This window comes from Anabrus simplex, chromosome 1 (genome assembly GCF_040414725.1).
Source record: "Anabrus simplex isolate iqAnaSimp1 chromosome 1, ASM4041472v1, whole genome shotgun sequence".
Taxonomy (NCBI): domain Eukaryota; kingdom Metazoa; phylum Arthropoda; class Insecta; order Orthoptera; family Tettigoniidae; genus Anabrus; species Anabrus simplex.
Genome location: NC_090265.1, coordinates 57,840,628 through 57,856,929, shown reverse-complemented (window position 1 = coordinate 57,856,929; position 16,302 = coordinate 57,840,628).

Genomic DNA, 16,302 nt, shown 5'->3' with positions numbered 1-16,302 from the left:
CTGTGAATTAATATCATTTGTGTAGTGCTTTGATTTACGTTTTCAGAGTCCATGGTAAAAACATCCAGGTTGATTCTTAAAATGTTGCGCTAACGTTTCTACCTCCTTTACTCTAGAATTCTCTAGTTCCTTCCCATCTGACCACGTGAAGGTATCAACTACCCTGGTGGACATTGAAATGCTATGTTTTCTCTTGAGAAAGCTTCCCTTCAGGTGTCTTGCTCCATATTACACCAAAGAGAGAAATACTGGTACTACTATTCTACACTTGTAATTGTACATTCGTATTTCAACGGAATTAAACATACTTGACATTCAAGGTAAATCTCAAATTTTGGACAGTATCTGGTAACAAATTTATTATAATTCATTTCTAACCTTTCCATCGACATGAACATCAGATCTACTGGCAGACAAAAATTGGGAATACCTTCTTCTTCTTCTTCTTCTTCTTCTTCTTCTTCTTATTCTACTTCTTCTCCTTCTTCTCCTTCTGGCCGTGCCATCTTTTATCGAAGGTTGAAAATCCTCATGGTTGTTCTAAACCTTTGTCATAGGGGAAAACGACATCGTGTTAATCTCGAATCTGTCCCTCTGGTTCTTCAGCCAGGAGATCATTCTTCGGCTAGGACTCCCCTGGATCACCAACTGTAGGATCATCTACTTTTCATTCCTTACCACGTGTCCGAAATATTTGAGTTTCGGCTTCTTGGAGGAGAAGAGTACTTCTGTCTTCTTGTTCAGTCTTTCAATCACCTCAGTATTTCTTACTCTTTCAGTCCATGAGATTCGTTGATATCCGCCGATAGACCTACATTTCGAAGGCTTCCAGCTTCTTGAACAGGGCCTGAGTTAGAGTCCACCCTTCCATTCCATACATGCATCACCCCCGACCACTCGTAACCACACGTCTGAATTTAGATTGAGATTGCTGAGGAGCACCTCCATTTTAGTGAAGGTGTTCCGCGCCTGTTGGAATACCAGCGTTACAAAAACCTAGGCTCCAGACTCGTATTGCCAGTCGCCATGGCCTGCCTTTGTACATAACTTAAATGGCTCTACCCTGTTGTAGGTCTGCTTCAACTCTGAACCATTCTGACTTAGCCATATTTGTCTTGAGACGGCTCTTCGAGTCCTCCCACATTGTCTTTATCATGTTCAAAATTTCTGGGTTGATGTCCTTTTTTCCTTAATGCCTCCCCAAATTTCTCCCTTTGGAAATCTGTCGTGAGGTTTGACTAGGTCTATTAACGTCAGCACTCTTTCCGGTACTCCCCATTATTTGTCGGATGGCAAAGATGAGGTCCACTGTATATCTCGCTCTCCTGAAGCCATATTCTTCCTCCTCTAAGGCGTTGAACAGTAATGTGAAACTAGAACTTCCTTAATCGTTACGACACGAATTTGGTTACAATACTCTACTAGTATCTATTTTCCTAAAAAAGTATGGGTGGAGTTCTAACTCTTCTTCGGCTAAAAGTGAAAAAAATACAGAAATGAATTTTTTTACGTGATTACGTAAATCTGGGAATGAATTTGTAGGTATGCTTTCGTTCTTTACCTTTTCCCTTTGCATAGCCCGTCTCGAAACAGACATCTCGATGAAGGCCTAGTTCATTGCAAAGATTTTGAAGAAGTGGGTTTCTCTTTGCCTTACAGTCTAAGAAACCATGAATAACTTTTTTTTTGCTAGGGGCTTTACGTCGCACCAACACAGATAGGTCTTATGGCGACGATGGGATAGGAAAGGACAAGGAGTTGGAAGGATGCGGCCGTGGCCTTAATTAAGGTACAGCCCCAGCATTTGCCTGGTGTGAAAATGGGAAACCACGGAAAACCATTTTCAGGGCTGCCGATAGTGGGATTCGAACCTACTATCTCCCGGATGCAAGCTCACAGCCGCGCGCCTCTACGCGCACGGCCAACTCGCCCGGTGCCATGAATAACGGCTGAGAGGAATCGTCATGCTGACCACACGACACGTCATAATCTGCAGGCCTTCGGTCTGAGCAGCGGTCGGTTGGTGGGCCAAGGCTCTTCGGGGCTGTTGCACCCTGGGATTAGGTTCTTTCGTCTATTACTGCACTTAACACAGTCCTTTGTAATATTCTGAGTGTGTGCCTAGATGGTGTGTGGCTCACCGTACAGTGGCCCCTCATTTTGACGGAAAAAATACATTCCACAGTCCGTAAACTGGTAGCCTACTTTACAGACATGATACTGCCAAAGAGTTGCTAAAAGGTTACACGATGTCGTTAACGCGCGCCGTTCTTGGAGAGATGAGATTGCTATAATAATAATTTCGTGTGGCTATTTCTAGCCGAGTGCAGCCGTTGTAAGGCAGACCCTCCGATGAGGGTGGGCGGCATCTGCCATGTGTAGGTAACTGTGTGTTATTGTGGTGGAGGGTAGTGTTATGTGTGGTGTGTGAGTTGCAGGGATGTTGAGGACAGCACAAACACCCAGTCCCCGGGCCATTGGAATTAACCAATGAAGGTTAAAATCCCCGACCCGGCCGGGAATCGAACCCGGGACACTCTGAACCGAAGGCCAGTACGCTGACCATTCAGCCAGCGAGTCGGGCTATGAGACTGCTTATGGCTTTAGTGCCGAGAGTGTCCGAGGACGCTGTTCTTGGAATAAACATATGTCGGAACGTACCCACCATGCGAGTGAATAACGGGTTGAGAACAGAGAACTGACCTAGTGAATGGGTACATTGTGATGAGAAAAACAAGGAACATAAGAGGTGAAAATATAAGCGACTCGTTCGCTTCAAAATTCTCCAGAGCACCGAGGCCTGAATACAAGATACGGCCAAGGAAGAGCTGACTAAAGTTGTTGGTTGGAGAAGCTCTGCACATGAAATCTGAGAGCAGTTTCAGGAACATTTTTATACCGTGTGGGCGTCACACCTTGAGCCGGACGAACCTCTCAGCTTAACATTACCATACTCTACCAGGCGAGTTGGCCCTGCGGTTAGAGACGCGCGGCTGTGAGCTTGCATCCGGGAGATAGTGAGTTCGAATCCCACTGTCGGTAGCCCTGAAGATGGTTTTTCGTGGTTTCCCATTTTCACACCAGGAAAATGCTGGGGCTGTACCTTAATTAAGGCCACGGCCGCTTCCTTCCCTTTCCTAGGCCTTTGCTATCCCATCGTCGCCATAAGACCTGTCTGTGTCGGTGAGACGTAAAACCACTAGCAGGTAAACAAAACAATTTTACTCTATATTAACTGCTGGTCTACGATGATCGACGAATTGTGTGTTAATGAAAGCCCGCATTAAACAACCTGCCCTCCCTGCTGATTAGTGCGGAACCCCTAGAAACTGTTGTTGACTTATGTGGGAGCTACACGGTGACTCAGAGAATCTCTCCCTTAGGGCAACGTGATATGCTTCTGATGCCATCCTCTTAAATACCGTATGAATTTCGAATATTCCATATGAGCCAGTCCTACGGTGTACAGGTAACGTGCTTGGTATCCTAGGTTCAGTTCACGACTAGATAAGTCGTTTTACGTGTATTTTAGGGCTGGCTCTATATCCACCCAGCCTAAGAACAAGTGAGGTGGTATCTGATGGTGAGATAGCGACTCCAGTCTAAAGTGCTTAGAATAACGGCCGCGAGGATTCGTCGCCCTCTACACAAAAGTCTTCGGAACTCCTCTTCTGCTACCGAGCGAGTTGGCCGTGCGGTTAGGGGTGTTCAGCTGGGACCTTGCACTCGGGAGATAGTGGGTTCGAACTCCACTGTTGATAGCCCATAAGATGGTTTTCCGTTGTTTTCAATTTTCTCACAAGATAAATGCTGAGGTAGGCCTAAGGGTGCATTCTGCCCGAAGGCAGGTCCCAACCTCCGCAGAGGTGTGTCTGAGCCGGAGTTTACGTGCAGTAGGTTGGCCAGTTCCTTTCCGCTCCTGAATTCCCTTACCCCCCACCAACAGCGCGTGGCAACCCATACAAATCTTGACCACGCCCAATGTTGCTTAACTTCGGAGATCTCACGGGATCCGGTGTTTCAACATGGCTACGGCCGTTGGCAGATAAACGCTGAGACTGTGCCATAATTAAGGCTACAGCCTCGTCCTTCCCAGTCCTAGCCGTTTTCTATCGCATCGTCGCTATAAGATCTATCTGTGTCAGTGAGACGTAAAGCCAATTGTAAACAAGAAACACATGTTCCTAATACTCATATCCATGTTTAAAGTTTGCAAGTCTCCTACCCTTCCTCCTTTTCTTTTTGCTTTGTATTTAAAAATGCATTTCCTGTCCTCCTTACTTCTGCCATCTTCAGTTATTCTACTGCTCGAGTAGCAAAAATATATCTGCTTCCTTTCAGAGTCCATCCGGTATTTCTCACATCAATTGACTTTATTGGACAACATTCAGTTAAATTTACTTATTTACTGAGTTCTTCTTGTTTCGTTGAGGCCCCTTGGACTACGTGGTTCCTAAATGGTGCGCTTCCCTTTTTAGCCCAGCATCCCTTCATCTTTGCACTGTTTTTCTATTTATTTATTTATTTATTTATTTATTTATTTATTTATTTATTTATTTATTTATGCTCGACGATGCCGAAAAATAAGTATTATATGCCAGGAAACTGAATGAGGCTCATTATAGTTCAAGTTTCATTATGATACAGGTTGTCCACCAATCAGAGTTCAGATTTTCATTATGATACAACTGTTTGACCAATTAGGTAACGATAGCAAAATAAAACATTCGGACACATATGTACCGGCTGGTACACCTTTACGACGCAATTTTAAATCTTCCGGCAATAAGTACTCCTCTACAGAAGAAACTCTGAACTTTAAAAACTGGATCAACTCATAAGTTTCTCAGAAGATGTCACTACCATAAATTTAGTGATTACAAAGTTGTCTAGACTGTGTGGATTTCAACTTGTTTTGTTTTCCATTAATCAAGAAGTGTGGACATTCTCTCATAGATGTCACCGCCTAAAAACTATGATCATGCACCCTGGTGCGAAGTGAAGGAACTTTCCCGAAGAAATTTTGTATTCATAAGTATTTGTTTTTACTAAATTTCGTTCTTTCATGCGTGGGTTAGCAATATTAATCCTGTCTTTCCGCCTGTTTTGAACTTAAGCAATCAAATATTTCTGTAATTAATTTTTGACCAATCGTGTCTTTCTTCTTCGATTTTGCATGTAACTGTGTATTCTAGCCAATAAACGACTGTGGGTGTGTCTTAATTATTCATGAAAGGTCTCGAATCTTCCCCGAGAGTATAAAAACTGCTGGTTTTCTTGTCTCTCGAACAGATCATCAACATTTAGCTTAGTGTATGGACGTGTAGCAGGGGGCGAGTAGCGCCTCTTCCTTCGGGCAGCAGCTCTTCAACAAGGTAATGGCCGTTTAACATCTTTATTTCTTGCTAGCTCAGCAGTTTAACCCTCGGGGAAGGTCCGAAACCTTTTTATTATGTAACTTATCTCTTAAACATGTAAAAATTTGTGTAAAACTTCACAGATCTTTAACTGTAAATCGGGGATAGAGAGTGCTTTACCCTCTCGAGCTCCCCTTCCTTTTGATTTGAGGTGACTATTCGTAACTGTTTTTCTACTCTTCCTTAATGTGTTAAATTTATTCTGTATACGAGTCAACTCCATAGTTTGGGAATAGCCCCTGTTTCATCGGCCTAGTACCTCTTAGGTCTTAAGAAGTTTCCTGTAGGAGTGCAAATTCTCACCTCCATTCATTTTTCATTTTGAGCCATTAACGTAATCTGTTATTTTTCTACTAAGGCCCAGTCGGTTGGGGTACAAGATACCCCCGTTTCATTTGATGTAAGCTGTGCCTTGATGGCAATTTTTGTAGAAGACTGGTATTGACTTTGATAGGCTTGAAAAATTGAGAGCGGGTCAGCTCTTTCTTGTATTTGGATATGTGTCTCTATGAGGCTTGACATTGCCAGGTGGGAGCAAGTGCTTCATGCAATAAGGGGATTTCTGCCCTTTGGTAATATGTGGTTGTGAGCTGAGTGCTCAGAAATTGTAAAAATTAGGGCTTGTGGCCCAGATTGTTAAAACATCTCTAAATCTTGGCTTTCCTACTCATGCCACCTGATTGTTGATTTTGTTGACTGGTTGTTAAATTTTCAAATTCTATGTGAAAATTGTTAAGTTGCCATTTTCAAAAATATAACCTTTGTTAAAATTTTAATTCATTTCTTGGATTTTAGTTAGACACATTCCAGCCCGCGCCTTCTTTCAGCTCTGCATTCCACGGGTAACCCCGTAACAACATATAGTAACATCAATGCACCTTCAACTTCCAATATTCCACAACCACACGGCACATTCCCGCAAATGCATTTCACCAAATGTACAATAAACAATTTTTATTTGAAATAAAGTTCGGTTATGATAACCTTCTATCAAAGCTTTTGAGAACATATGACATTGTCAAGGTCTCCGATCCAGTCACGGAAAATCAATAACCCAGCGCATGCGCTCTGTGCCTGTTCAGTAAACTCAACTGTCAAGCGACAACTCGACAGTAATTAATGAATATTTAAAAACTAGACTTATAATCACCGTCGAGCATAAAGAGTCGTATGCAACTCGCCTATAATGGTAATTAAGACACGAGTATGGAAATTATTATTATTATTATTATTATTATTATTATTATTATTATCCCCCTCTGCAGTGTAATGGATAGCTACCAACTTCGGAGGCCCGGGTTCGATTCCTGGATCTGGCACTGTGTCCACTAAGTCTCAGGAGGTCAGCTGAGTACAGGGGGTTTGATTTCCACCTCAGTCATCCTGGAAGTGTTTTTCCGTGGTTTTCCACTTCTTATCTAGGCAAAAGGGCGGGGGGTGGTACCTAACTTAAAACTACGACCACTTCCTTCCCTCTTTTACCTATCCCTTCCAATCTTCCCAACCTCCACAAGGCCCCTGTTCAACATAGGAGGTGAGGCCTCCTGGGTGAGATACTGGTCCTCCTGTCCAGTTGTATCCACGATCGAATGTCTCACGCTCCAGAACACTGCCCTTGTGGAGGTAGAGGTGGGATCACTCTCTGAGTCCGGGGAAAACCAACCCCGGAGGGTAAACGGATTAAGTTAAATAAATAAATTAATTAATTAATTAATTAATTAATAAATTAAATAATATTAGTAGTAGTTTTAATAGCAGTAGTAGTATTCCTCGAGTTTTATCACTGTATTTACATTCCTGTACATATTATTTGCTAGTGGTTTAACAATACACCATCTCACCATCTCAGAATTCAGAATTCAGGTCTGAAAAGAAATCAATTGCCCGATGTGAGAATATGAAACCACGGAAAAACTCTTCAGTGCTATCGATAGTGGAGATTCTAACTCACCATCCCCCGAACGCAAGGCAACAGCTGCACAGCTCTTACCGCACAGGTAACTCGGTCGGTCTTCAGAATTTAATAATAATAATAAGAAGAAGAAAACCAAGGGACCCTGGTTTATCGAAGTTGAAAAAGACCTTCAAGAAATAGGAATCACTCTCGACGACATCCAGAAACGTGCTCCTCTCCACAAAAAGCTCCAGGAATACAAGAGGTTCCAAGAAAGGCCAAAGTTGAAAACAGGCAAGAAGTGGACTGATGAAAGAAAGGAGGCTCACAGAACGAGAATGCGTGAGTACTGGGGAAGAATTAAAGCTCAAGGATGCAAATGGTTGAAATAACGTGGTCCACAGCAGGCCGAAATGAAGAAAGAAATAAGAGAATATAAATAATAATAATAATAATAATAATAATAATAATAATAATAATAATAATAATAGTAATAATAATAAAGTAAGCTTCCTCGTGTGCTGCTTTAGTGGTTATTACATTTTTTAATCGTCCATCATCGTGATTTAAAAGCGTTTTTGTTTGGTGAATGGTCTATGTCGACAGAGATGTAGGTGTTCTGATGTATCTTGATAGCGATGTTGAACACAATGCCTTCCTTCATTATGGAAGTGAGTACTCCTCTGGCAGGCATTTCTCCGCACCTTGGTGCCCTCGCCCGCTATGGGAATTATGTTAACGAGCCGACAAGAAGTGGTGATGACAGATTTAAACCGCGTACAGCGTCTTGGTATTGCTGGCTGAATGCTTTCTTTAAGTACTTGTTGATCTCAGAGGGGGCACTGACTTCTTTAATATTGTAATCACAAGATGGGCTCCTTGAATGCACAATATCTCTTACTTGCTGCGAGTGCAAAGGGAATTCACCAAGTAATTCGCTTCCTTCCGCAAGATCCTTCTGCGTCCCCATGAACATCATTATGGAAATAGCCATCGAATCAATTAAATGATTAATCTACACAGTACGAAACCAAGTACTGAAAACATTTACTTTTTTTTTTTTTGCTATTTTGCTTTACGTCGCACCGACACAGATATGTCTTATGGCGATGGGACAGGAAAGGCCTAGGAATTGGAAGGAAGATGCCGTGGCCTTAATTAAAGTACACGTGGGGCTCGAACCCACTATCTTCCGATTACTGGATACTGGCCGCACTTAAGCGACTGCAGCTATCGAGCTCGGTACATTAACCTTTGGGGGATACCCTCTTAATAATCATCATTGTTCTATACTTTTTAAGGTACAGTCAAAGGTTCCACCTTTACAATACTAATTTTTGTTTGTGTGTTTAATTAGCAATTAACAGTTAACAATTTCAAAAATTAGTATTGTAAAGGTGGAAGCTTTAACTGTACCTTGAAAAGTATACTATCGACAATACGGGCTTTGCAGTGAAATTCATTTTATTCAGTTCAGATTTCTAACTCTGTAAAAATCCATAGTTATAGTCCTTCAGGCAAGCAACTCAATGTTGAAAACATCCTAGGTATATGAGCTACGAATTTTAGTCATATAAAATATAATGAAGTATAAGGATATATTCTTTATCTATTCCTAAAATTCACTATGCTTTTCCTAATCATCGTTATCCGGTCGATCAGATTAGCAGCTTGCCTTTGTCTACCACTACGAGCGCTAATGTGAGTCAAAGCATAGTTTCACTTAAGCCCGTATAAGTAAATTCGGTGCGGCCATTTGTCAAAAAATAAAAGATCGTCTGAGGCATTGAACCAAGGAACACATTACAGAAAGGTTTATGTAAATAAGCTAATTTGGCTAGGATTTGAATGAAAAAGAAAACGATTAAAGAAACAAGCTATTCTAGACATTTTCTACGAAACTGCATTTAGGCCGGAAGTGGTTTTAGAAATTTGTACTTTTATTTTAGTAGATATATCCAAGACTCATAATCTGAAACCTTTCCGGGCCCTTTAGTCCTTCAGCTTTCGGCATAATTGAGGAAATTGCTTAATTTTACGTTTTTCATAGTATGAGGACCCCTACTTGTCTGACAAGTATTTTTTTTACATTAAAAGAACAAGTGATCAGATACCAAAATTTCAATTCTTTACTGTCTGTCTTCAATCACAGCTATCCTAATTTTATGACCGTTTCTTTTAAATTATATGATATTTAGTATTCGTAATGCAACCTCACAAACTGAGGAAGTTAAATAAATAAATAAATAAATAAATAAATAAATAAATAAATAAATAAATAAATAAATAAATAAATAAATAAATAAATAAATAAATAAATAAATAAATAAAGAGAGGAAGATTTGCAATCACATCTAATACAGACAGTATCTCTTTTTATTATTTTTTTCGGCCAGTATCCAGTATTCGGAAGATAGTGGGTTCGAGCCCCACTGTCGGCAGCCCTGAAGATGGCTTTCCGTGGTTTCCCATTTTCATACCAGGCAAATGCTGGGGCTGTAACTTAAATAAGGCCACGGCCGCTTCCTTCTTACTTTCAGCTCTTTCCTGTCCCATCGTCGCCATAAGACCTATCTGTGTCGGTGGGACGAGAAGCAACTTGAAAACTTCTTGTTATTCTTCTTCTTCTTCTTCTTCTGCTGTCAATTTTCCCATGCTCCAGTGGGGTTGCGGGCACAAACGTCAAAATCAAGCAGTGGCGTTGGTATATTATGTGCGCCCTACCGGTTAATAAACATCAGTAGATTGCAAGCCGGGTTCAGTGGCTCAGACGGTTGAGGCGCTGACCTTCTGACCCAACGTGGCAGATTCGATCCTGGCTCAGTCCTGTAGTATTTGAAGGTGCTCAAATACGTCAGCTTCGTGTCGATAGATTTACTGACACGCAAAAGATTAGTTGATTGTGAGAGGCCAATAACCTGAGCATTGAAATACTGATTGTGTAAATAATCTACATCGATGGGTCCGCCACATCGTCTGCATACCTAACAAGTATTCTCCTGTAAAATACGTGATACCTTTCATTCAAGAAATCCAACATTCAACAAGTCCCTCTATGTTTCGTCATGGATAACTGATCTTTTTTCCAGCTGTTGTAAGCTCTGAAATTCAGTGACTGCCTCAAATACCTATCCCTGTTTAAAATATAGTATCCTACGACATTTGCATTGTATTTTAAAAGAAAGTAAAACGAAATCTTGAGAGTCTAATCCAGCTGCCGGGGTAAGTAGCTTGGACGGTTACATATTGCGTGGAAGCGTGCTGGGCCCATAACCCAGAGGTCCGTGGATCGTAACCACGCTCTGCTACCAATATGTAACCGGTATTCCAGCGGTTACACAAACACAGATAAAGGGAGGAAAGGAAATCAAATTACAAGGTACCTAAACACTATACACACCGTAATCATGTAATGAACTTTGGCGAAAACAGCAGAAATAAAAATTAGCCTATATACACTGACTGACAGAGCAAATGCAACACCAAGAAGGAGTGGTTCGAAAGGGATGAAAGTTGGGGAAAAACAGAGACGGCACGGACGAATAATTGATGTTTATTTCAAACCGATATGCAGGTTACACAATGCGCACGGCATCGACTCAGTAGGATGTAGGACCACCGCGAGCGGCGATGCACGCAGAAACACGTCGAGGTACAGAGTCAATAAGAGTGCGGATGGTGTCCTGAGGGATGGTTCTCCATTCTCTGTCAACCATTTGCCACAGTTGGTCGTCCGTACGAGAGTTTGCAAACGGCGTCCAATGAGATCCCACACGTGTTCGATTGATGAGAGATCCGGAGAGTACGCTGGCCACGGATGCATCTGTACATCTCGTAGAGCCTGTTGGGAGATGCGAGCAGTGTGTGGGCGGGCATTATCCTGCTGAAACAGAGCATTGGGCAGCCCCTGAAGGTACGGGAGTGCCACCGGCCGCAGCATATGCTGCACGTAGCGGTGGGCATTTAACGTGCCTTGAATACGCACTAGGGGTGACGTGGAATCATACGCAATAGCGCCCCAAACCATGATGCCGCGTTGTCTAGCGGTAGGGCGCTCCACAGTTACTGCCGGATTTGACCTTTCTCCACGCCGACGCCACACAACAGAAGCGTGACTCATCGGAGAACACGACGTTCCACCATTCCCTCATCCAAGTCGCTCTAGCTCGGCACCATGCCAGGCGTGCACGTCTATGCTGTGGAGTCAATGGTAGTCTTCTGAGCGGACGCCGGGAGTGCAGGCCTCCTTCAACCAATCGACGGGAAATTGTTCTGGTCGATATTGGAACAGCCAGGGTGTCTTGCACATGCTGAAGAATGGCGGTTGACGTGGCGTGCGGGGCTGCCACCGCTTGGCGGCGGATGCGCCGATCCTCGCGTGCTGACGTCACTCGGGCTGTGCCTGGACCCCTCGCACGTGCCACATGTCCCTGCGCCAACCATCTTCGCCACAGGCGCTGCACCGTGGACACATCCCTATGGGTATCGGCTGCGATTTGACGAAGCGACCAACCTGCCCTTCTCAGCCCGATCACCATACCCCTCGTAAAGTCGTCTGTCTGCTGGAAATGCCTCCGTTGACGGCGGCCTGGCATTCTTAGCTATACACGTGTCCTGTGGCACACGACAACACGTTCTATAATGACTGTCGGCTGAGAAATCACGGTACGAAGTGGGCCATTCGCCAACGCCGTGTCCCATTTATCGTTCGCTACGTGCGCAGCACAGCGGCGCATTTCACATCATGAGCATACCTCAGTGACGTCAGTCTACCCTGCAATTGGCATAAAGTTCTGACCACTCCTTCTTGGTGTTGCATTTGCTCTGTCAGTCAGTGTATATACTCTTCGTTTTACAGTCGTAAAAGTTGAAATGCAACCTCATTTACACCAAGACTGGCTATGTTATCCAACGGCCACGTTTTGAATGCCGTATTACACACGGACGTACGAACTTGTCTGTGGTATTACCACAGGGGCGTAACGCATATGAGGGTTGGGGCAAAAGTCATGGCAACTATTTCGTTTTCTTGAAGATACCAGTCCGGCTGGAAAATGTGACATGTACAGACGAAAGGACAAGGTGTCTAGACAGTGGATAGGACTGAAATATCGTGACACACTAATTTATTGCGGTAGTATACAGGGCAATATGGCCTTCCCGGTGCAAAAGAATGACAACACACATAAAGTTGACATGACAAACGTGGGCATAAAGACCCTCAATGTAGTCCCCTGCTACTGACTCCACACGCTGCCAACGATGTGGGAGGCACTGAATACCATCTGCTTCAGCATTTGCTGCCCATATGTGAATCGGGTCACCTGTTGGCGCACAGCGTTAGCAATGTCCTCTCGTGTTGCAAACCGCCTACCACGTAGTGGTTCCTTAATCTTTCGAATGAGATCAAAGTCACAGGGCGAAATGTCGGGAGAGTACGGTGGGTGGTCCAATTCTTCCTATCCCCAACGTTGCAGTAGCTGCCCTACACACTCTGCTTTATGTGGTTTTGCATTGTCGTGCAGGATTATTGCACTGTCCACAAGATCCGGACGTTTCTCCCCAACACCACGTCGTACCTGTCGCACCAGGAAGTCCCTGTAGTACTGTGCGGTCACTGTTCTGCCATCTGGAACACAGTGGAAAACAATGACACCCCTGACGTCATAAGTGACGATCACCATCAATTTGATTGGGGAAGGATTCTGACGGACCGTCTGCCTCCTTGGTGATCCAGCATGCCGCCCCTCCGCGGACTGACGTTTCAGTTCTGGTTCGTATGCCCAGGCCCAAAATTCATCTATGACGATTATTCGTGACAAGAATTGATCGCCGTCCTGTTGCCAGCGTGCAAGGTTGTCGGAGCATATTGCATAGCCCACCCACCTTCGAACTTCCGTCAGTGCATGCGGTACCCACCGCGATGCGATTTTGCGCAGTTGCAGCTAATTACGCAATATCCTGTGGACGGTGCACTTCTCGATGCCTCTTGCCCTCTTTAACTCCAGTAGCGTCCATCGTCTGTCTTCATCCAGGAGGTGCTCGATGACGGCACGTGCCACCTCGATCCGCACACTGACAGGTCGTCCCGAACGTTGCTCATCACTGGTTGACGCACGTCCTTGCTGAAACTTTCCTACCCACCGTGCTACTGTACGGTATGGTAGGGCATTATTCCCAAGGGCTTCCACTAATTCACTGTGACATTCCATCGCATTTCTCCCTCGGAGAACGGCTATTTTGACTTAAGCGCGCTGCTCAACACAGGTTACGTCCATCTCGCACGACACTCACCAACTGACTGATTTCACAGCCCTGCTGCGCTACTACCAGCTATCACAGAGCCATCTGTTGTTCTGCATACACACTATGCCTGCAGAACTTCCACACGACACATATACGTTTGTGATCCGTTCGCATATCTACAAGAAAAAATAGTTGCCATGACTTTTGCCCCAATCCTCGTATAATACGGGCCTCCCTGCCAAAATAAATATTTGGGCCCCCTCATATAATATATAAAAGGTATAAATAAGTAATAAGCATTAAATTACAGCAGTTACAAGTAATGCAATATATTGTCAAGTTGTACAAGTTGCTATAAATCTCAGCCTCCCAATGTTGTCTCCCTCACGGCCCACAGCCGTGGATCCTGGACGTAAAACACTTTAATTGGTTTCATTTGTAACTATAGAACGGTACTGGGTAGCCGATACGGAAGTGTCAGTAACAATAATATATTCGATTACAGCACTAGAAATTATACGAACGAAATTAAATTAAAAACTGTTCAAATAAAGTGTTAAAAATAGCAGAAATAGCAAACCTTGTCTGTTAATAACTTCGTGCACAGAGAACTCGGTTGTTACTACACAAACTTCTTATTGGAATTAGACATTGTTGTTGAATAAATGGCCGGCCCAGCGGTGTATTGGTAGCGAGCCTGTCTCTTACTCGGAGGCCCCGGGTTTGATTCCCGGCCATGTCAGAGATCAAGAGGGCTGGTTCGATGTCCACTCAGCCTACGTGATACAATTCTGGAGCCATCTTACGCTGACATGACGGCTCCGGTCTAGAAAGCCAGGAATAACGGCTGACCACACTACATCTCATAATCTGCAGGCCCTCGGGCTGAGCAGCGGTCGCTTGGTAGGTCATGCAGCTTTGGGGTTGTTGCGTCGTGCGGTTTTGTTTGGTTTGTCGAATAAATGTGTGATGAAAGTGTAATGTTCAGCAAAATCTGGTGTACTGCACATCAAGAAAGTATAATTTTCGAATTAAAATGTGGTATTTTAGTATGTCTTAATTGCTATAATGACCGAGATCGGTAGCTGCAGTCGCTTAACTGTGGTTAGTATCCAGTATTCGGGATATAGTGGGTTCGAACCCCACTGTCTACAGCCCTGAAAATAGTTTTTCGTGGTTTCCCATTTTCACACCAGGCAAACGCTGCGGCTGTGCCTTAATAAAGGACACGGCCGCTTCCTACCCATTCCTAGCCCTTTCCTCTCCCAGCGTCGCCATAAAACCTGTCTGTTTCGGTGCGACGTAAAGCAACTTGTAAATTGCTGTACAAATTTTTAAGTAATTTGATGCAGGTCTTTCGTGAGGAGCGAGTTGCCGTGTTCGGAGAGACGGCAAGCTGTGCTGTGTTACACTCAACACAATGACTGCTGCTAGATGCAACCAAATGGCAATTGCAATTCCTCTACGTACAAATTGTAAAAACGAATTATTTCGATTGATTTTACAAAACTACCGTGACCATTTCCGTTCAGCAAGACATTAGGCAAATATATATATTGTTACAAATAAATCTCCCTCTGTTTCATTAACCTAATTAATTTCAGGATGGCCTAATAAATGCACACACACATATTTAAACACAAACAATTCTAACCAGTTATGAATGGACACACTAATTACCAGTGTATTTACAAATCTCTCTACCTTATGGCGCAGCAGGTGTTCAGCCCGGTCCTTTACCTAGGACACGAATCCTTACTTTCACTTTGCCAAAGTCCAGTCACCTCCTACAGCCGCTGTGCGTAGACAACTGGATTTGACCACAGTGCCACTGGCTATACAACACACGACGACTGTTCGTTGGTTCGACTCCCCGTATAGTCCAGTACTTCACACAGTCCCATGCAGTGAACAACTAAACAGCTCAACAGTATTCAGCAGCAGGACGATACTTACAACGGCGAGCATTAAGACAGGTCCGTCTATCCTCGCACTTAAGATAGAGCGTTTCCTCGCTGGCTCACGGCGATCCTCAGTCCACAGAATTACAACAACACACAGTACAGGCTTCCGTTCTATCGCCTCCAGTTGGACACTTACTGGTCTCTCCGACACACAACGACAGCTCCACGTAGAGACCTCGGTGGGACAATGGTGACAGCCAACACCTCTCTCGCCCTCAGCCCAGTCACCGAACCCCAACTCACTGAGTGTCACACTGACTCCACCACTGAGTCCAACTCTGATTGACTGTTCGCGGCTAGCCTCCCTTTTTATAGCTCGCGTGATTTGTCCGAGAAATTTCGTGATGTCACTGGAGGCAGAACATTTCCGTTTACTCTCCAAGGAACTCACAGGTAAGGCGGCCGCCGAGAACAATACATGAAAAGGCCGGCCCCACCCCACATGCTGGCTGGGAGATTTGAGGTCGTCTGAGTCACCAACCCCTTCCTGGAAGTACCAAAAGGGGTTACCACGGGGCTGGCACGTAACAACATTATTTTGCGAGGGGTCTGGGGCCCTTTAAAGGTCAAGGCCCGCCTGCATTGCAGGCCCTACAGGTCCTAACGTTACGCTCCTGCATTGCTATGATCATTTAGTACCTTCTCAATTTAAAATGTCAACGTCACGATAATTGTCAGCGAGTGATTGACTATGATGTAGCTGAAAACGTGCATGCACTTCATCTCTACCTGAACAGAGCTGCTTCACCTCATAGAACACGAATTTTCTAAACTTACCACA